At 40.7% G+C, this 23,240-nt stretch overlaps 1 non-coding gene and 1 pseudogene across 1 annotated transcript; one reads left to right on the plus strand and one right to left on the minus strand.

Annotated features, from left to right (window-relative positions):
- The window catches only part of LOC129047456 (ADAMTS-like protein 3), a 126,034-nt pseudogene that overhangs the window by 69,846 nt on the left and 32,948 nt on the right, over positions 1 to 23,240 (minus strand).
- Positions 7,601 to 7,705, plus strand: LOC129050597 (U6 spliceosomal RNA). The gene has a single exon (XR_008514276.1). It is a non-coding gene; the product is annotated as a U6 spliceosomal RNA (small nuclear RNA).

Raw genomic sequence — 23,240 nt, forward strand, 5'->3', positions numbered from 1 at the left:
TGGTTTGTGGAAGAATGAATTGAAAACAGGACCTACAAGGAGGATAATACCTCCTTTTTACCTGATGAAAAAGCCAAGGTTCAAAGATGGTAAGGGACTTGCCAAGTGGTCTTCAGTTAATTAGTTGCAGAAATCAAATCTGAATGCAGTTCTTTCTAAATCTGAAGTCTACACAGTCCTGATCACACCTATCCATCACAGGAAGCCACCAAGCAGGTCCATGACCTTGACCCAAGGGCAAAGTGACCTTAGCTTCACACACCAACTGTGCCAACGGCAATGGTTTTCTACTCCCTCTAGTTGCATAAGGCACTGTTCTCTAACCATATTTTGTCATCTCTGTTTTCCTCAGAGCATCTTCAAATTTCTCATTCCTCCTCAAAATCCTGCCCCCTCATTCTGATTAGATGCCTTTGCTTTATATTTCACTCAGTTGAGGCCATCAAACAATATTTCACCTTCCTGTCCATTCCCATACAAACTGTTCAGTGGCCCATATTTCCCCCTTCCTACCTTCCTCAAGGGAAAAGGTGTCCCTCCTCCTTGTCCACGAGCAATCTGTCTCCTTTGTTTCTGTTATCAACTCCTTTGAAGAGCCCAGGAACTTCACTGCATTCGTTGTATATTTCTACCTCTCAGTCAATACTCCACTCACCCACCTGCCTGGCAACATATATCCTTGCTCATTCATGGATTTACCATGAAGTTAATGAAGCTTAAGTTTCAGGGTCAACCACTCTCTCCTTTTCCCTCTGTCTTGCCCACCTGCTGCTCCCAGTCTGGACTCCCACAAATGCTTAAAGTTGCGGGGAATTGAAGTATTTGATGTGGGGAAGGGAAGCTGGGCTGCAACTGGGAAGGATTTCTATGTAAGAATCTGCCATGAATTAGCCAATGGTGCACACCTGTGGTCCCAGCTACTCGAGAGGTTGAGATGGGAGAATCACTTGAGCCCAGGAGGACAAGGCTGCAATGAGCCGTGATAGCACCAGCCTCACAAGGCTGAACTCCAGCCTGGGTGAGAAAGACTTTGTCTCAAAAATTAATAAATAAAGAGGGCCCTTCTAATTATATATGCTTCAGGTACCCTAAAAGCTGCATCTGCTCCAGTGCTTTTCCAAGTATCTCTGACCTTGAAGACATTCTTCCTGGACCTGACATCCCCTCTGGCTGTAGTTGTAGCTTTCCCTCTATTCTTCTGATTTATGCTTTTTGAAAGGCGGGTTTATGCTCATCATCCCTACTCATTTCAGCCTATTCATTCCTTACCATGTGCAGTGGGTTGAATTGTGCACTCCCCCCAAAAAAAGACATGGCACCCAGAACCTGTGAATGTGACCATATGTGGAAAAATATCTTTGCAAATGTAATTAAGGATGTTGAGATGAAATCATATGAAGGTGTCCTTATGAAAGGAGGGGAAAACATAGAGATAGACAAGAGGAGGTAAGGTGCAGATGAAGGCAGAGATTAGAGTGATGCTTCCACAAGCAAGGAACACAAAAAATCATTGGCACAAAAATCTGTCCCCTTTGTTTCTGCCTATCAACTCTTTTGATTAGCCCAAACTTTACTTCATTAGTTGTATATTCCTACATCTAAATCAATACTCCACCCACCCACCCACTTGGCAACATATATTGTTGTTCATTCATGGACTTACCATAAAGTTAATGAAGCTTAAATTTTAGAGTCACCCACCCTCCTCCTTTCCCTCCATCCTGCCCACCTGCTGCTCCCAGTCTGGGCTCCTGCAAATGGGCTCTTTCTAAAGACAAGCCCAAATTCCAGCACCAGAAGCTAGAAGAGAGGCAAGGAATGGATTCTCCCTCAGAGCCTCCAGCCAAGAACCAACCCTGCTGATACCCTGATTTTGAACTTCTGGCCTCTAGAAGTGTGAGAGAATAAACTACTGTTGTTTTAAGCCACCAAATTTGTGGTAATTTGTCACAGCTGCCACAGGAAACTAATGCATCCTGCATCCCCTGCCAGTGCCTAGTCCAACTCCAGCACTGAGGCTGCACCAGCTGTTGTCAGTGATCTTTAGCCAAAATGAAGTGGGTGGATTTCAGTTCTTCTTGACTTCTCTGAAGTATGTGCCACTGCTGACCTGCCTTCTTAAATGCTCACCCACCCTTATCTTCTGTTTTTCATGGTTTCTCTACTATATAGGAGGCTATTCTGTTCAGTCCCCATCAGGGGCACCTCTCCCTGTGCTTGTTCCTTCAATTATGGGCACCAGGACTCTGTACTTGAGAGCACAACCTGTCCTCCTTACTCAGTCCCCAAGGACATTAGATCATTAGATTTAACCATGTGACAGCCCCAGATCTATATTTCTAGTCTAGATTTCTCTCCTAAGCTCTAAATTCATACATCAACTCAGATATTCACAGGCACACTCAGCTCATCGCCTTTGCCCCATGCCCCTGGTTCTCACCCAATATTTTGTCTTGACGAATGGTCTCACTGTCTATCTACTTAATCATGATATCAGAAATCTAGATATCATTCTCTCGCTCCCCACATCCAACTAAATATTCAGCCCTAAAAGATCTGTTTCCTCTCCACCCCAAATCAACAGAATATACATTCTTCTCAGCACCATATTGCACTTATTCCAAAATTGACCACATGGTTGGAAGTAAAGCAGTTCTCAGCAAATGGCAAAGAACAGAAATTATAACAAACTGTCTCTCAGATCATAGTGCAATCAAACTACAACTCAAGATTAAGAAACTCACTCAAAACCACTCAACTACATGGAAACTGAACAACCCGCTCCTGAATGACTACTGGGTACATAAAGAAATGAAGGCAGAAATAAAGATGTTCTTTGAAACCAATGAGAACAAAGATACAACACACCAGAATCTCTGGGACACATTTAAAACAGTGTGTAGAGGGAAATTTACAGCATTAAATGCCCACAAAAGAAAGCAGGAAAGATCTAAAACTGACACCCTAACATCACAATTAAAAGAACTAGAGAAGCAAGAGCAAACACATTCAAAAGCTAGCAGAAGGCAAGAAATAACTAAGATCAGAGTGGAACTGAAGGAGATAGAGACACAAAAAACCCTTCAAAAAAATCAATGAATCCAGGAGCTGGTTTTTTGAAAAGATCAACAAAATTGATAGACTGCTAGCAAGACTAATAAAGAAGAAAAGACAGAATAATCAAATAGGCGCAATAAAAAATGATAAACGGGATATCACCACTGATCCCACAGAAATACAAATAAATACCTCTACGCAAATAAACTAGAAAATCTAGAAGAAATGGATAAATTCCTGGACACATACATCCTCCCAAGACTAAACCAGGAACAAGGTGAATCCCTGAATAGACCAATAACGGGCTCTGAAATTGAGGCAATAATTAATAGCTTACCAACCAAAAAAAGTCCAGGACCAGATGGATTCACAGCCGAATTCTACCAGAGGTACAAGGAGGAGCTGGTACCATTCCTTCTGAAACTATTCCAATCAATAGAAAAAGAGGGAATCTTCCCTAACTCATTTTATGAGGCCAGCATCATCCTGATACCAAAGACTGGCAGAGACACAACAACAACAAAAAAAGAATTTTAGACCAATATCCCTGTTGAACATTGACGCAAAAATCCTCAGTAAAATACTGGCAAACTGAATCCAGCAGCACATCAAAAAGCTTATCCACCATGATCAAGTGGGCTTCATCCCTGGGATGCAAGGCTGGTTCAATATACACAAATCAATAAATGTAATCCAGCATATAAACAGAACCAAAGAGAAAAAGCACATGATTATCTCAATAGATGCAGAAAAGGCCTTTGACAAAATTCAACAGCCCTTCATGCTAAAAAACTCTCAATAAATTAGGTATTGATGGAACGTATCTCAAAATAATAAGAGCTATTTATGAAAAACCCACAGCCAATATCATACTGAATGGGCAAAAACTGGAAGCATTCCCTTTGAAAACTGGCACAAGACAGGGATGCCCTCTCTCACCACTCCTATTCAACATAGTGTTGGAAGTTCTGGCCAGGGCAATCACGCAGGAGAAAGAAATAAAGGGTATTGAAACAGGAAAAGAGGAAGTCAAATCGTCCCTGTTTGCAGATGACATGATTGCATATTTAGAAAACCCCATCGTCTCAGCCCAAAATCTCCTTAAGCTGATAAGCAACTTCAGCAAAGTCTCAGGATACAAAATCAATGTGCAAAAATCACAAGCATTCTTACACACCAATAACAGACTGAGAGCCAAATCATGAGTGAACTCCCATTCACAATTGCTTCAAAGAGAATAAAATACCTAGGAATCCAACTTACCAGGGATGTGAAGGACCTCTTCAAGGAGAACTACAAACCACTGCTCAATGAAATAAAAGAGGACACAAACAAATGGAAGAACATTCCATGCTCATGGATAGGAAGAATCAATATTGTGAAAATGGCTGTACTGCCCAAGGCAATTTATAGATTCAATGCCACCCCATCAAGCTACCTATGACTTTCTTCACAGAACTGGAAAAAACTACTTTAAAGTTCATATGGAACCAAAAAAGAGCCCGCATTGCCAAGGCAATCCTAAGCCAAAAGAACAAAGCTGGAGGCATCACGCTACCTGACTTCAAACTATACTACAAGGCTACAGTAACCAGAACACCATGGTACTGGTACCAAAACAGAGATATAGACCAATGGAACAGAACAGAGCCCTCAGAAATAATACCACACATCTACAACCATCTGATCTTTGAAAAACCTGACAAAAACAAGAAATGGGGAAAGGATTCCCTATTTAAGAAATGGTGCTGAGAAAACTGGCTAGCCATATGGAGAAAGCTGAAACTGGATTCCTGCCTTATAACTTATACAAAAATTAATTCAAGATGGATTAAAGACTTAAACGTTAGACCTAAAACCATAAAAACCCTAGAAGAAAACCTAGGCAGTACCATTCAGGACCTAGGCATGGGCAAGGACTTCATGTCTAAAACACCAAAAGCAATGGCAACAAAAGCCAAAATTGACAAATGGGATCTAATTAAACTGAAGAGCTTCTGCACAGCAAAATAAACTACCATCAGAGTGAACAGGCAACTTACAGAATGGGAGAAAATTTTTGCAATCTACTCATCTGACAAAGGGCTAATACCCAGAATCTACAAAGAACTCAAACAAATTTACAAGAAAAAAACAAACAACCCAATCAAAAAGTCGGCAAAGGATATGAACAGACACTTCTCAAAAGAAGACATTTATGTAGCCAACAGACACATGAAAAAATGCTCATCATCACTGGCCATCAGAGAAATGCAAATCAAAACCTCAATGAGATACCATCTCACACCAGTTAGAATGGTGATCAGTAAAAAGTCAGGAAACAGCAGGTGCTGGAGGGGATGTGGAGAAACAGGAACACTTTTACACTGTTGGTGGGACTGTAAACTGGTTTAACCATTGTGGAAGACAGAGTAGCGATTCCTCAAGGATCTAGAACTAGAAATACCATTTGACCCAGCCATCCTATTACTGGGTATATACCCAAAGGATTATAAATCATGCTGCTATAACGACACATGCACACGTATGTTTATTGCGGCACTATTCACAATAGCAAAGACTTGGAACCAACCCAAATGCCCATCAATGACAGACTGGATTAAGAAAATGTGGCACATATACAGCATGGAATACTATGCAGCCATAAAAAAGATGAGTTCATGTCCTTTGTATGGACATTCCTTCGCAATACAGTCTACGTGCTACATGAAGCTGGTACATGCTACATGAAGCCGGAAACCATCATTCTCAGCAAACTATCGCAAGGACAAAAAACCAAACACTGCATGTTCTCACTCATAGGTGGGAATTGAACAATGAGAACACTTGGACACAGGAAGGGGAACATCGCACACTGGGGCTGGTTGTGGGGTGGGGGAAGCGGGGAGGGATAGCATTGGGAGATATACCTAATGTAAATGACGAGTTAATGGGTGTAGCATGCCAACATGGTGCATGTATACATATGTAACAAACCTGCACGTTGTGCACATGTACCCTAGAACTTAAAGCATAATTTTTTAAAAAGTACTATTAAAAAAGAAATAAAAAATTGTACCTATGTTATAAAGCATGGTTTGATTAAAAAAGAAAAAAAAGATCTGTTTCTAGGGCCAGGCTCAGTGGCTCATGCCTATAACCCCAGTGTTGTGGGGGGCCAAGGTACGAAGGTTGCTTGAAGCCAGGAGTTGGAGATCAACCTGGGCAACATAGTGAGACCTGATCTCTACAAAAAATGTAAACAATAAAAATTATCCTAGCATGGTGAAACATTCCTGTAGTCCCAGCTACTTGGGGGATGGAGTGCAGACTAAGTTGGGAGGATTACTTGAGCCCAGGAGCTCAAGGCTATAGTGAGCTGTAACCACACCATTACACTCCAGCCTGGACAACAAAACAAGACCCTGTCTCAAAAAAAAATGCACCCTTAATCTTTAGAATTTGTCTCCATTTAATTCATCCTACCTCTTGCCTTATTTTAAGCTCTTGTTATCCCATACTTGACCTTCTACTGTTTGGCTACATCCTGTCCTCTGCAAATAATCTGCCACTTTGCCACTGAAATGACCTTTCTAAAGACAAGCCCAAATTCTTTATGAAATTATGAAACAGCTCCTCTTTCAACTTTCAGAATAAGTTAATGATTGGTTTCTCACCTCCACTGGCAGCCTCATCTCCTAGCACTATTCCATGGGTATTCTCACCTCAACTCTACAGAATGCACTCCTGGACCCTTAAACACATCTGCACCTGCTGTTACATTCCTGTCCCTTCTGCTTGTCATTCTCTTCCTCACCTTGGTTTATCTAACTTTTACTCAACTTTTCAAAACCTCAGTATCCAAACATCACCTTATCCAGAGTGCGCTCCTTGAGGCCAGACTAAATTTCTTTTATTTATTTATATTTTTATTTTTTAGAAACAGGGTCTCGCCCTATCATAGGCTGGAGTACAGTGGTACAATCATAGCTCAGTGCAGCCTCGAGCACCTGGACTCAGGCGAGTCTCTTGCCTCAGGTTCCTGAGTAGCAAGCAGCCAGGACCATAGGCTTGCGCCAACACACCCAGCTAATTTTTAAAAAGTTCTTGTAGAAACGAGGTTTTCCCATGTTGCCCAGGCTGGTCTTGAACTCCTAGGCTTAAGGAATCCTCCTGTCTTGGCCTCCCAAAGTGTTGTGATTATAGGCAGAAGCCAATGCACCCAACCTAAATTGCTTTTAATAACAATTCATTTTAATTATAAAAGCAATGCATGATCATTGTCAAGAACTTGGAAAACAAAAGCATAATCCCACTGAGAAGGATTACTATTATCATTTGGTCAAAGAGCCCAAAACTTAACTGATGGCAATAAAGGGGAAAAATAGACGGTTTATAAAATGGAACAATTACATGGTAAGCTTTGACCTTTTGTCAAAAGTCTACTTTTGGTTACCAAAAGTAGAAAGCAACCATAGTGTCCTTCAGTAGGTGAATGGATAAATAAACTGTGGTACATCCAGACAATGGAATATTATTCAGTGTTAAAAGGAAATGAGCTATTGTGCTCGCTTCCGCAGCACATATACTAAAATTGGAATGATAGAGATGATTAGCATGGCCCCTGTGCCAGGATGACATGCAAATTTGTGAAACATTCCATTAATTTAATTTTTTTATCTTAAATTTTTTAAATTAAAAAAAAAGGAAATGAGCTACCAAGCCATGAAAAGACACTGAGGAAACTTAAATGTATAATATATTACTACATGAAAGAAGCCAATCCGAAAAGGCTCTATAGTATATGATTCCAACTCTATGACATTCCGGAAAAGGCAAAACTATGGAGACAGTAAAAAGATCCATGGTTGCCAGGGGTTAGTGAGGAGAGAGGGATGAAAGAGCAAAGCATAGAGGATTTTTAGGTCAGTGAAACTGCTCTGCATTATACTATAAGAGTGGATACATGTCATTATACATTTGTCCAAACTCATAGAATTTACAACACCAAGAGTGAGCCCTAATGTAAACTATGAACTTTGGGTGATTATAATGTGTCAACGTAGGTTCATCGACTGTAATAACTGTATCACTTTAGTGGGGAATGTTGATAGTAGGGGAGGTTGTGCATTTAAGGAAGCGGGGGGGCCTATGGGAAAATTCCACCTTCCACTAAATTTTGCTGTGAATCTAAAATTGCTCTAAAAAATGGAGTCAGGCCAGGTATGGTGGCTCATGCCTGTAATGCCAGTATTTTGGGAGGCTCAAGCCCAGCCTGAGCAACATAGCGAGACCCCCTTCTCTACAAAAATAAAAAAAAACTGGCTGAGCATGATGGCACATGTCTGCAGTCCCAGCTACATGGGAGGCTGAGGCAGGAGGATCGCTTGAGCCCAGGAGGATGAGTCTGCAATGAGGCATGATCATGTTGCTGTATCCCAGCCTGGGTGACAGATGAGACCCTGTCTCTTTAAAAAAAAAAAAAGAAGAAAGAAATTAGTCTGTTTTAAAAGGGCAGGGAGATGGACAGTGTAGGAAGAGCCTAAAGGAGACAAACAAGAATCCTCAATTTCATCATTAACGCAAGGACAAGCCATTGAAGGGCTTTGGGGAATGCAAGAATGACAGTCTCTGAATTACCTTTTAACATAATCACTTTGGCTGCTGCTTGAAGAACAGACTGGAGGGAATCATGGTGGGAGCTGGGAGAACAGAACAGAAAGATGTTAATGCAGTTTAGATTAGCTATTAAGGACTTAGGCTACAAGAAAGGCAGTAAAGATGGAAAGACGTGCCAAATTAAAAGTAATCTTTGGAGGGAAAATTGACAGGATGTAGCAATGGATCAAATGTGTGGGTTGAAAGAAAAGCAAGAATGATGTCAAAGTTTTGGGATAAGCAACTAGAAGCCATTTTCTAGATAAAGGGATGAACAAAGTTGAAGCTAGTTTGAAAAGCAGGATGAAGGTTCACCTTTGAGCACTTTAAGTCTGAAGCTCCTGGTAGTGCCTCACACTTAGTAGGTGGTCAGGTTGCTCGTCTGCTGTTGTTACTACTGTTTTTGTTATGAGCAGAATAGGGTAGGTGAAATACTAGACACATTCATTATTTTTTAAAAATATTTTTCAGAAGTCAAAAGAATAGATGCAGAATCCTATAATTTCCCTGCCATCCCTGTCTCACAACCTGTCACAGTGTCTTTTTAATTTTTTTTTTTCTTTTTGAGACAGTCTCGCTCTGTCACCCAGGCTGGAGTACAGTGGCATGATCTTGGCTCACTACAACCTCCACCTCCTGCGTTCAAGTGATTCTCCTGCCTCAGCCTCCCTAGTAGTTGGAATTACAGGCACACACCATCATACCCAGCTAATTTTTGTATTTTTAGTGGAGATGGGGTTTCACCATGTTGCCAGGCTGGTCTTGATCTCCTGACCTCAAGTGATCCACCCACCTCGGCCTCCCGAAGTGCTGGGATTACAGGGTGAGCCACCATACCCGGCCTAAAGTGTCTTGAATCCTTACACTCATTAAAAGCCACTGGGGTTTATGTCTCAGTCACACTCGTCACAACTCTGCAGAGACCACTCTGAAAAATCTGTTGGAATGCATTCATGTTAGTTTTCAGTAAATAAATCATTGTGCCCAAAGATCCAAAACAATGAATTAATTTGAATAAGAAAGCTTAATTTAATAAGAGACTCTCCAGTATTACTCTTCCAAAACAGTGGTTCTCAAAGTGTATTTCCCAGACCCACAGATTCAGGGTCTCCAGGGAACTTGTTAGAAATGCAAATCTTTGGGCCCCATCCCTTACCTACTGAATCAGAAACTCCGGGAGATGAGCCCAACACTCTGTTATCACAAGCCCTCCAGGTGACTCTGATGCTTGTTCAAGTTAGAGAATCACTAATCTATGGCCGGGCACGGTGGCTCATGCCTGTAATCCCAGCACTTTGAGACGCTGAGGCAGGTGAATCACCTGAGGTCAGGAGTTTGAGATCAGCCTGACCAACACGATGAAACCTCATCTGTACTAAAAATACAAAATTGGAATACAAATACAATTTGTATTTGTATTTGGTGTACAAAAATACAAAAGTGGGATTATAGGTGTAAACCACCGTACCTGGCCAATAGCAATATTTTCATCTGCATGAACAAAAGTACAGAAGAAAATGGTTCGGTTTATTGACAGCAGGTGTGGCACATCCACGAAGCAGGGGCTTGGGAGGCAAGTGTGCTTACCTGACAGATGCCACTGATACACATGTCCAAGGAGTCCGTGTTGCAACGAGTTCCATCCAGTACCTTAGGTGCCAGCTCCACCACCAAATTTTGTCCTCATGCATGACACTTGAGTGCACACGGAGCAGCAGGATCATTATATCGTGGAAGCCATTCATAGTAACGCCCCGATACTGGACATCATTGTAGGCTGAGCACTGCCAGGCTCTGAAAGCTTCTGCATCTGGAGGGCAGTCCTGGGGGCAGGGGGAAAAGGCCACAGGCACATCACCCAGTGAGAGAGGCCAACAGAAGATGAAATCAGTTCACCAGAATCTCATGAGACCACACTCCACTTGCCTCTCTCTGGGAGTCACCTAATTCCCCCTTTTTTTTTTTGATTCAAAGTTGAATGTATGCTATGAAATTCTACAGAGATCGCGGCAATAATTATTTATACAGGAGATTATCTCATTATTCTGATCACTCATCCACCCAGCTATTTTTTCCAGATAATTAGAGATTACAAGACTTAGATGCCAAACTTTGCCCTATTTTAACCATCTTGAATATAAATTTTCAAATGCATTATCTAATTTCCTTCCTTTTAAAACAAGGGAAACCAAATGCTTTTAATTTTTCCAGGTGATTCAAGGATTCAAATTCTTCATCAAAATTTAATTGTTATCCATGCCTTCAGGAGCCATTTCAATGTAAAGGATTATTAGCCCCAAACTGCTGTGCTCTGTGAGCACTTGTTGTTGTTTCTTTGTCACTGATTTTTTTTTTTTTTTTTTTTTGAGAAGGAGTGTCGCTCTGTCGCCAGGCTGGAGTGCAGTGGCTCGGCTCACTGCAACCTCTGCCTCCCGGGTTCAAGCGATTCTCCTGCCTCAGTACCCCCTGCACATCACCACACCCAGCTCATTTTTGTACTTTTAGTAGAGACGGGGTTTCACCACGTTGGCCAGGATGTTCTGGATCTCCTGACCTCAAGATCCACCTGTGTCGGCCTCCCAAAGTGCTGGGATTAAAGGCATGAGCCACAGTGCCCAGCCTGTTGTGGTTGTTTTTAATTCATCTGTCTTTCCTCCCCTGTCAGGCTCCCTCCCATATCTTCACTGGTACCAAGTACCTGCCTTCAACTGGCTGTAGGATGGATGACAGAAAACATAGCTTGTTCAAATTCTGTCTACAACAAAAGCAAATAAATTCAAAGTAAATGCCTTCAGTTGCTCTCATAATAAAACATTTTTGTACAAATATTGATGACTCATTGGTCTTTCTACTAAATTACTGATTCTGCCCACCAGATATTTCCAAAGCAAGATACTAGTTGAGAAAAGTGTTACTTTACTCATCAAAAATCTACTTTTGATATGCAAACTTCATAATTAAAGAAAACAGATACGAAAAAGCAATATAGCCCCCAGGCGCCGTGGCTCACATCTGTAATCCCAGCACTTTGGGTGGCTGAGGCGGGCGGATCACCTGAGGTCAGGAGTTCCAGACCAGCCTGGCCAAAATGGTGAAATCCCGTCTCTATGAAAAATACAAGAATTAGCTGGGTGTGGTGGCGTATGCCTGTAGTCCCAGCTATTCATGAGGCTGAGGCAGGAGAATTGCTTGAACCCAGGAGGTGGAGGCTGCAGTGAGCCAAGATGGTGCCACTGCACTCCAGCCTGAGTGACAGAGCGAGACTCTATCGCAAAAAAAAAAAACAAAAAAAAAAAAACAAAAAAAAAAACACCATAAAGTATTCTTTTTTGTATTATGAAAGTAATAAATATTCATTCTAAAAACTTTGGAAAATAGTTTCTACTCAACAAAAGAATAAATAACATAGATCTTTTGTATCTAAATATTCACACAAATCTTGATTATTTACCAAGGACTTCTTTCTGGAAATAAAATTTCTGAGTCCAAGGTTATGCACATTTTATAGACTATTCAAAATATTGCAAAATTGCCCTCCATTATAATTTTCTAGTTTTTTTCCAATCCAAAGTATAAAATATAACTTCATTGTTTTCATTTGCATTTTCTTTTTGAAATAGAGTCTTGCTTTGTCACCTAGGCTGGACCTCCCAGGTTCAAGTGATTCTCCTGTCTCAGCCTCTCGAGTAGCTGGGATTATAGGTGCCTGCCACCATGCCCGGCTAATTTCTTTTGTATTTTTCATAGAGATGGGGTTTCACCATGTTGGCCAGGCTGGTCTCAAACTTCTGACCTCAAGTGATTCACCCACCTCAGCCTCCCAAAGTGTTGGGATTACAGGTGTGAGCCACCGTGCCCAGCTTGCATTTTTCTTTTTATTGTTTAATATATTTTCATGTATGTTTGCTTTTTGTATTAATTCTTCAAAAATTTGTTTTATAGCCTTTATCCATTGGCATTTTTGTCTTTTTATTATTTTCAGCAGATGAAACTATTAAACTTCATAGTGAAATTATCAACTCTTTGTCATTTCTGTTGGAAATATTTTCCCCATTTCATTTTTTTTTTGGTACTTTGTAAAGTCAAAAAGTTTTACATTTTCATGTAGTCAGCTCTATTAATATTTCCCCTTAAGGTTTCTTTCTTTATTAATGGGCTTAGAAATGCTTTCCCACTCTGCTCTGAGAACAGATAAATACTTAAATGTATTTTCCTAGTTCCTTTCTAGATTAGCAGTCATATTTAACTATTTGTTATATTTGGAATTTATTTAGATGAATGGTTTAAGTCAGAAATCTAGCTTTATTTTTTTCCACAAATAGATATTTATAAATTATCAGCCAGGATTTTTAAATACAATTTTCCTCTTTTTGCTACTTGATGTTTGTCTTTTATTGTTTACACTTTTGGCCTTTATAAACTTCCTTAAATCCCTTTTGGAAGTAGATAGGGAATACATAGAATTAATTAATTAATTAACTAACATTCTTCTGAGATTAGTTGTATTACTTTGCTGTGAAACATTCCAAAATCCTATATTGCATCCACATTTTTGTTGTCTTAGCAAAATTAAACCAGGTTACACTCATAGAAGCAAGTCAAACTGAAGAAGACTAAAACTGGATGACTTTTTCTTTAGTCAGGGTCTTACTCTGTCACCTAGGATGGAGCACAGTGGCATGATCACAGCTCACTGCAGCCTCGACCTCCAGAGCTCAGGTGATCCTCCCACCTCAGCCTCCCAGGTAGCTGGGACTACAGGCACGCGCCACTACACCCAGCTAATTTTTTGTAGAGACAGTTTTGCCATGTTGCCCATGCTGGTCTCAAACTCCTGGGCTCAGGCAATCTGCCTGCCTTGGCCTCCCAAAGTACTGGGATTACAGGCATGAACCACCGTGCCAGGCCCGATGACTTTTCTCTGTTGAAATGAGGACTGTATCCTCCATCTGGCCATAGGAAGGATCATCAGTTATAAAATTACATCACCTCGTCTTCCTCCAGCCACGGCTAGTTTTCTCTATATCTCACTCTTTGAAACCAACCAAAGGAAAGTGTCTAAGAGAGCAGGATGCAAGCAACTTCTTTGCATTAGGCTCAATGGCAAGCATTCTCTAGGGACTGAATGTGCCGGCTAGCTAACTCTCAACTCCCTTAAATTCCATAAACCAATGAAGTTTCACAAAATTAACAAGAGTTAATTAGCGGAAGACACCTTAGGATGTCAGCCTCAGGGTGGCCAGATTTGTACATGTGACCAGCCCCCTTGGCCCCAGCTGACTATCCAGAGGCAAACATCTGGTCCACACCAGGTCAATCTTTCCCAGAAATTTGGAATTGCAACAAAAGAGCTGGAGCTAAGAGAGCTAAGAACTCATATCAATCTGGGGTTGGACTGGCCATTTCTTTTATAAGATTCATGTTGAAGCAAAGCAAGCCAGTTCCCACAGCACAGAAGAATGAATTCGGTAAGAAAGCAGGAAGAAAGACAGTAAACTATGCATTTAAATAGGAATAAGTAACCTGTGTTCCTCATTTTCTGATTTCTGGCTCCAGGCCCTTAAGGTCTGCTTATGCTTAAATTCCCTTAAAACCCACATATCCATCCAGTGAATCCCCTTTGTCCTGAGCTAATCTAAGTGGACTTCTGTTCTTAGCACATGATGCTATCTGATTAAGGCAGCCTGATATCCGGATCATGCTTTTTAGTTTCCCAGGGATAATCACTGACATTCTCTTTTTACCACCACCCTTTGAACTAGGTAGGTCAGGATTATTACCCTCACTCTACAAATGGAGAAAACTGTGACCTAGAAAGTTTTTAGCCACTAGTCCAAAGACACACACTAGGATATGACAAAGCCAAGACTGATTCTCAAAGTAAAAAGCACTCTATTACAGAATACTGCTTTCTAGTAAATGTGGGAGACACTGACTGCTTATATTAAATGCTTTCATTCACTTCACATTCTTCCAGTGTCAACACTAAGCTTGCCTAATCTGGCTCAGCTAGGTCCCACATCCCAGCTCAAGACAAGCTAGGGATTCTTGTGTCTTAAACAGTCTATTTGACATTTAGGGAGCAAAATGCCAAACATTCTTCTGCTTTCCTTTCCCTGAGAAGCATTTTTTTCATATCAGTTAAGTTGAAAACAACACTTATTTATGAAATATACTTGATGGGCTTTGCCCTAGGTCACATGCTAGAGAGAACACACACAAAAAAATATAATCCACCACTGTCATTCAATGAGCTTGTTATCTTATTGGAGATGTAGCTTCTATACACATGAAACACACTGAACAAGTGTTATCACTGGTATTTGTAGACTTAAAGTAGGAATGCAATGAAGGACATAGAATTGTTATCCAAGAGTTAAATTGTACAATTGATTAGATGAAGTTAATAAGAATAGATTCCATATCAGCAAGACTTGACTCTAACCTGATAGAAGTAATAAAAAGGAAGTGTCAGTCAGTGCAGGTAGCCAGTCTGGGAAGCTCAGAAAAGAAGAAAGAGGAGAAGAAGGATAGGAGGAAGAGAGAAGAGGAGGATGGAGAGGAGGAGAAGGGAAGAGAAAGGAAGAGGAGGTGGCTGCCACAGCCAACAAATGACAAAAGGCACCCATTTCCCAAACCATCTTGAAAACAAGGTCTCCTTCCCCTCCTAAAACCATGGGGATTTGTAAAACCTGGGGGCAACTTCTGTATAGAAGCCAGGAATGAAAGATTATCTAATAAACTGAGTATTTTTATGCAGGACAGACAGGCCATTACCTGAGATTATTTATATAGTAGAACTGGACCAAGCTTTCATGTGGATCGGACATTTAGGCAATCCCCCTCCCAATCCCCTCTCCCAATAACCAGCAAGTAGGGACTCAGGAGAAATAATATTGTTGCTACAAGCAAATTTTAAAATTTTATTTTAACTTCATATCCAAGTTGTACTATGAGCTAAATTTTGTGATTCTTTTATATAACAAATGACAACATTTCTAGCATAAAAATAAATTGTTGGTGGCCACTATAAGCTAGAGTTGGCAAATAAGGAATTGTGGAAAGGTGAAATCTCAGATGGATTTAAAGGATGGTGTGATGTAAACAGGACAAGATTCGGGAAACGACATAACAAAAGAGAAACAGCAGAAATAAATTCGTTATCTATAAGGAGCAGTGTGCAGCCTTGTCCAGAAAGGGTGAAAGTGGGGAGTTTAAATAAGAGATAAATCTTACCTGAAGATAAGAAGGTCCTTGAATGCACGTGAGGAGATTTAAAAGCAATAAGGATCCACGGAGGGGACTAAAATATAAAAGATGGCATTTTAGGAACAGTAGAATCGCAAGATGGCCTGAAGCTCTGGAGACAGACATGAGAGGGGGTGATTCTTGCCCAGAGTAGGAGTAATGACAAGGAAAAAAAAAAGAACACCTTCAAGAGAAATACTGAATGGAAAATTGTCAGATTCTAGCCATTCATAGGATCCATGGTATGAGGGATCCTTCAAGGGTCACATCAAATGTCCCTTCTGTAAAGTCAAGAAGGAGCCCTGGGAGCCCCCTCTGCAAGTACACCAGGCCTCCCTCTGTGCTCATAGAAAAATGTGTTCATGCTACAAAAACATCCTTACCAAATGATGATATACTTATCTTAAAATTATTTTCCCTTTGCCTCTTCCATCATTGCCTTTCATCCCATAAATCCTGCTATGAAAACATGACTCATCAGTGAATTCAGGTATCAGACCTCCCTGCTGAGATGCATGACTTCTCTTAGAAATTCTCCATTTGCTCCAAAATACCCCTGATAAGGATAATTCTTTATCTAGGACTCAGGGGCCAGTCTCTGGTTATAAGGATATATGTTAAGTGCTGATCAGTGGGTTATGTGTGAAGACAGCAGTCACACAGGAGCCATGGCACGTACGTACCCAAGCATGTTCTGTTCCATAATCTTGCAGGCCCAAAGCCCAAATCTCCATCTCCCCTGACAGAATGAACCCAAGGAGAGCCACTGAACCAAAGTCTGAATTCTCAGGGAGGGTGGTGTGGTCCTCATGACCTGGATATGCCTTCTACTCCTGCCATTTGAGGCATGATCTCCTGCACACCAGGGGTGGAATTTCTTCATCTTCATCTATGTGCTGTGAAGGCATGTCCCTGTTACAACTAGGCTTCATAACAAAAGAACATTTTATCTTTTCTTGGGTGCCTGAATTTTTTTTCTTTAGTGTCTTCTGCTGAGGTGGGCAGAATTCTGAAATGCAACTGTCAGAGTCTGTCCTCATTAAGCCGGATCCTCTCCTATGCTAGGGATCCAACCCAGGCTGCTGGAGTAGTAGAAAACCAATAGCCATGGAGGATTTCCTTTCTCTGACTCCCTTCAGTTGTGTTTCTTTCAATTAATTCCCTGCTCTTCCCTGATCTCTGACCCTTGCCAACTAAGATTATTTAGAAGGTTTGCCCTACAGTTCCAGAGTTAGATTTTCTACAATGGTATCTGGAAGTATAATGTCCCTCCAATACCACAGCAATTCTTGTGCTTATGTGTTGCCAAAAGCTACCATGCTTTAGCTACTGCTGTCTGCAGCATCATTTTATTATCTGACAAAGCTTACAGCCTTTCCATACTCTTGTACAGTGTAGTAGAGTGGTTAGGAGTGCACTCACCGAAACCTGACTGTCTGAGGTTAAATTCGGTTCTGTGACCTTGGGCAGGTTACTTAAATCTCCTTTGTAAATGTGGAAATAAAAATAGCACATACTTCTCAGGGTTAGTGTGAGGATTACATTAATTTATTCATGAAATGGCACTTAGAATAATGCCTAGCATTCAGGAAGTACTTAATAAGTATGAGCTATTATTATTATTATTATTTCGGTTAAGTGTGAGGAAGTCAACACATATAGACAATAGCCCATGGTCTTAAGGCTGAGAGCCTGAGTCTTCAGACATTCCCATGGAGAAATAGAACTTTTAGCAATCTCTGGAATATGATCCAGTGTTAGATCTCCAAGGCTCACTGACAGAAACACCTCCTTCTCCATACAGCAGACTACTCTGATAGAGACTGAGTTTGGCCATTGATGATGACATCTCTTGGATGGGACTGAAAGACCCTGCTGTCCCTCAATACAGGGCTTTTATGGTCCTGGAAATATAGGTGTAGGCATGTTTGAATCAGGGGGCAAGTCTCCCTCAAAAGAACTCCTCATCTTAGAATCACTAAAGGCAACTTCCTTCAGAAGAGTGAATGACCATCCCCACTTCCAGGTAAAATGAACTCCACTAACCACTGAACTAGTGTGGCCAGTCTTCAGTAAGGCATTGCATGGCAGTGAGAAGGCAGTGAGAAGTAACAGCAGGGGGATGCTCATCAGAACTTGGTCCTCTCTCCACTTGAGGTGGGGTGGGTTGCAGACTGGTCCCCACTCCTGCTATGGTGAGGTGGATATTTTGAGCCCCCAATTAATAAAGCAGGAAGCAGTTCAATTAATTACATGGAAAAAAAAGATGTAACCATATTCATACTCCAAGCTCATTGTGGTTACATCCACTTATGGCACTCAACGTGTTTGCAATGTTTCTATAGTATTTTCAGAAATATACTTGCATGATCTCCCTGTGTAGGAATGGACTCTTACAGATTATCAGCGCTGAAGCTGAGGCTTCATTTATGCACCTCTGGTTTGCAACACAGCTTAGGCATGCACAGCTGCAGATACTGTGGCACGTGGAGACAAAGGGATACTCTGGACACTTCCACTGTCACAACCTTCCCTTATTTCCCAAATAAGGAATTTTGTTGGAAATTCTGAGTTTGCAATGACAAGCATAGCAACTGATGCTACATTCTTATGAAACCTCTCTTAGGACTCTCTAAGGATTCCAACTCCGAGAACTAAAAAGGGCAGCACTTGCTTCTCCACCTCCTTCCTACCCTACCCCAAGCATCTATTTCTTACCAGCCTAGAAAGATTTCTGCCACATTCTCCCAGAGGGACCATAAATTAGAGACCACAGGTAACCCCCAAGGCCCAGAGAGCTTCAGGGGCATCATATCTTCACTCAAGTACACTAAAGTCCTAACCATTTCACCTAATGTGCATAATTTTAGCAGATTACATTTTATGTCTGTACTATGTGGCACAATACTCTAACACTTGTGTTGATAATAGATTCCTTTTTGGAATTAGCTAGAGCAGAGTGATACACACACAGAGAAACTCTAGAATGAGATCCTAAAATGTAACACCGTGATCTGGGGTTTAAAATAAATCGTTTTAAATAGTTTCACAACTTATTGCTGGAAATCATACTGTTTTGAAATTTGTTCTTGAATGACTACAAGGAAATTGTCAGACCAAAGAAAACTTTAGCTATCTATCCCACTGTGTTGGGCAAAATAATGCACCACCTTGGCCCACAAGATGTCCAGGACCTAACCTCTGGAACCTGCGACTATGTTACCTTACATGGCAAAAGGATCTTTGCACACATAACTAAAGTTAGAGACCTTGAGACAGAGAAATTATCTAGGATTATCTAGGTGGAAGAACAATGCCCAGCTGCAGTCACAGGAAGATATGACTACAGAAAAATGTTCAGGCCGGGTGCAGTGGCTCATGCCTGTAATCCCAGCACTTTGGGAGGCCGAAGCAGGCGGATCACTTGAGGTCAGGAGTTCGAGACCAGCCTGGCCAATATGGTGAAACCCTGTTTCTACTAAAAATACAAAAATTAGCTGGGCATTCTGGTTAGCATCTGTAATCCCAGCTACTCAGGAGGCTGAGGCAGGATAGTCGCTTGAACCTGGGAGGCAGAGGTTGCAGTGAGCCGAGATCATGCCACTGCACTCCAGCCTGGGTGATAGAGTGAGACTCAGTCTCAAAAGAAAAAGAAAAATGTTCAAACAGATGCAACGTTGCTGGCTTTGAAGACTGAAGAAGGAATCACAAGCCAAGGAATATGGGTGGCCTCTAGAAGCCGGGAAAAAAAGGAAATTAATTTTTCCCTAGGCCTCCAGAATGATGTAGCCCTGCCTATATGTTAATTTTAGCCCAGTAAGACCTGTGTCAGACTTTGGGCCTTCAGAACCATAAGGTTATACATTTGTCTTGTTTTAAGCCACTATATTTATAGTAACATGTTACTGCAGCAATAAAAACAACTAATGCACCCACGAAAAAGGTGGTAGATCTAAAAGCCTCATGGATAAAACTCTGAGGTTGCTAATGCACCCACATGCTTGTTTAAAAGGAAGGCTAGACTACGTTGGCACTGACATGCTTGCCTTTGTGTTCAGGTCTCTCTCTCCCTTCTACATGCCCCATCTGGACTTTCAGCTCAGTTAATTCGCATTCACAAGCAGATGTGTCACTCAACATCAAGTGTGATTCAATTCAAATCACCAGAGATGTGAAACATTTGTGTAGTGCTCCAAAATCCCTCCAAGGACTCGGTTGATAAAAATCTGGTACTTCTGGCTAAGTGATATTTGAGTTTGAGTGCCCCAGTAAATAAGCACCCATTTTTTCCCATTCAAGTTTGGAACCAGTGGAGAGACACAGATAGAAATGTCAGCTTCATCGTTGGTAGAAATGGACTGCAAATATGGCTTGAGCTCTCAGTCAAAAGCTGTTGCTAAAGGCTGCTGGCTTTCTACTCCCATAGAACTTGTGGGCCTACTCACCAAGAAAAAGCTTGATCCATAGATTAGAAACCCTTACCCAGGACTGATGTCTCACACTGGCTTGGGACAGAGAAGGGAGAAAGACAGACAAAGCCCCAGTAATTGATCTTTTAAAATAAATTAGTTACAGCCAATTGAGAAAATTGGATAAAAATAAATCAATCTCATTTGAAATGAGATCTCCAGATTTTCAGAATTTCCTTTTAATTCCTGTCATTTCGATTTGGGTCTACACCACCAATGAGGGAAATGTTTTTAAAAGTTTTAATAAACACATAAAATGTCATGGTTAGTGATTGCCTGGGGCTGACACATAGTCAGTAAAGGAATTTACCAAGACAGTAATGAGTCTGGAAAGGCAGATTTATTTAAAGAAAAGGGGAGATATACTGCCAGCAAGCAATGGGCAATACAGCAGAGGGAAGGCTGTCTGCTGTCTGCAAAGAGGCAGGGATTGGAGGGGAGTTTTTTAGGTCGTGCTACTTGGGCTTAATGTTTGCCGACAGGATGCGTGATGCAGGTGGGCTGTGATTTGGATGCTTGTAACAGGATGCCTGTGTGCTAGTAAGCCATTTGCAGTTGACCCTACTTCTCAGAACATTTGTTCCTCTCTACCCCCTATTTCTGTTCCTGCCAGCTAAGCCCATTTTTTCAGTTTTCTTTCAACTCCTTAGGGCTCCACAAATTGCACATATTTATGGGGAACAATGTGATGTTTCAATACATGTATACATTACATAATGAACAAATTAGGGTAATTAGCATGTTCACCACCTCAAAAATTTATCATTTCTTTGTAGTGGGAACATTCGAGATCCTCTCTTCTGGCTAAATTGAGATATACAATGTCTCGCTGTTTACTATAGTTACTCTACTGTGCAATAGGACACCAAAAATCATCCTTCCTTGCTAGTTGTAACTTTCTTGACTAACCTCTCCCAATCTCTACCTGCCCCCTGCCCTCCCCAGTCTCTGGTAACCACTGTTCTATTGCCCACTTTTATGATATCAAGTTTTTTTTTGGATTCCATATATGAATGAGATTATGTGATATTTGTCTTTCTGTGCCTGGATTATTTCACTTAACATAATATCCTCTAGATTCATCCATGTCACAAATAACAGCACTTCCTTCTTTTTATGGCTGCATAGTATTTCATTGCATATATATACCACATTTTCTTTATCCATTCATTCATTGTTGGACACTTAAGTTGATTCCATACCTTGGCTATTGTGAATAGTGCTACAATAAACACGTGAGTGAGGATATCTCTGTGATATACTGATTTCATTTCCTCTGAATATATAATCAGTCATGGGATTGCTGGATCATATGGTAGTTCTATTTTTAAAATTTTGAGGAACTCCATACTATTTTTCACAAACACTGAACTAATTTACATTCTCACTAATAACATATAAGGGTTCCCTTTTCTCCACATCCTCAGAAACACTTGTCTTTTGTCTTTGTGATAATAATCATTTTAAGTGGAATTAGGTGATATAGTGGTTTTGATTTGTATTTCTCTGATGATTAGTGATGTTAAGCATTTTTTCATACACCTGGGTTGGTATTTATGTCTTCTATTGAGAAATGTCCATTAAGGCCTTTTGCCCATTTTTAAATCAAATTACTTGTTTTGGGTTTTTTTGCTATTGAGTTGTTTGAATTCCTTATATATTCTAAATATTATTTCCTTGTCCAGCTGTCTAGTTTGCAAATATTTTCTCCCATTCTACAGGTTGTCTCTTTACTCTTGATTGTTCTCTTTGATGTACATAAGCTTTTTAGTTTAATATAATCCCATTTGTCTATTTTTGCTTTTATTGTCTGTGCTTTTGAGGTCATATTTTAAAAATCCTTACCCAGTCCAACGTCATGAAGTATTTTCTCTGTTTTCTTCTATCAGTTTCATATTTTCAAGTCTTACATTTAAGTCTTTATTTTTAGTTGGATTTTGTACACGGTGAGAGATAGGGGTCCAGTTTTATTCTTCTGCATATAGACATCCAATTTTCCCAGCATCATTTATTGAAGACACTGTCCCTTCCCCAGTGTGTATTCTTGGCACCCTTGTTGAAAATCAGTTGGCTGTAGGTATGTGGACTTATTTCTGGACTCTCTAATCTGTGCCATTGATCTACGTGTATTTTTACACCAATGTCGTGCTGTTTTAGTTACTATCACTTTGTGGTATATTTTGAAGTCAGGTAATGTGATGCCTCCAGTGTCTGTTTGTTTTTAATCAAGATTGCTTTGGGTGTTCAGAGTCTTTTTGTGATTCTATACAAGTTTTACGGTTTCTTTTTTTCTGTGAAGAATGTCACTGGAATTTTAACAGGGATTGTATTAAATCTGTGTATCACTTTGGATAGTAAGGATGTTTTAACAATATGAATTTTTCCAATCCATGAGAACCTCTTTTTGCACCCTCTTTATTTCATTACTGTTTTATTTAATTAATTAATTTATTTATTTATTGAGACAGAGTCTTGCACTGTCGCCCAGGCTGGAGTGCAATGGCGCAATCTCAGCTCACTGCAACCCCCACCTCCTGGGTTCGAGTGATTCTCCTGCCTCAGCCTCCCAAGTAGCTGGGATTACAATTGCCTGCCACCACACCCAGCTAATTTTTTGTATTTTTAGTAGAGATGGGGTTTCAGTATGTTGGCCAGGCTGGTCTTGAATTCCTGACCTCGTGATCCACCTGCCTCAGCCTCCCAAAGTGCTGGGATTACAGGCGTGAGCCACCATGCCCGGCCATTAATGTTTTATAATTTTTAATGTAAAGATCTTTTACTTTCTTGGTTAAATTTATTCCTGAGTATCTTACTTTTTGGTAGCTATTG

Source organism: Pongo abelii, chromosome 16 (genome assembly GCF_028885655.2).
Source record: "Pongo abelii isolate AG06213 chromosome 16, NHGRI_mPonAbe1-v2.0_pri, whole genome shotgun sequence".
Taxonomy (NCBI): domain Eukaryota; kingdom Metazoa; phylum Chordata; class Mammalia; order Primates; family Hominidae; genus Pongo; species Pongo abelii.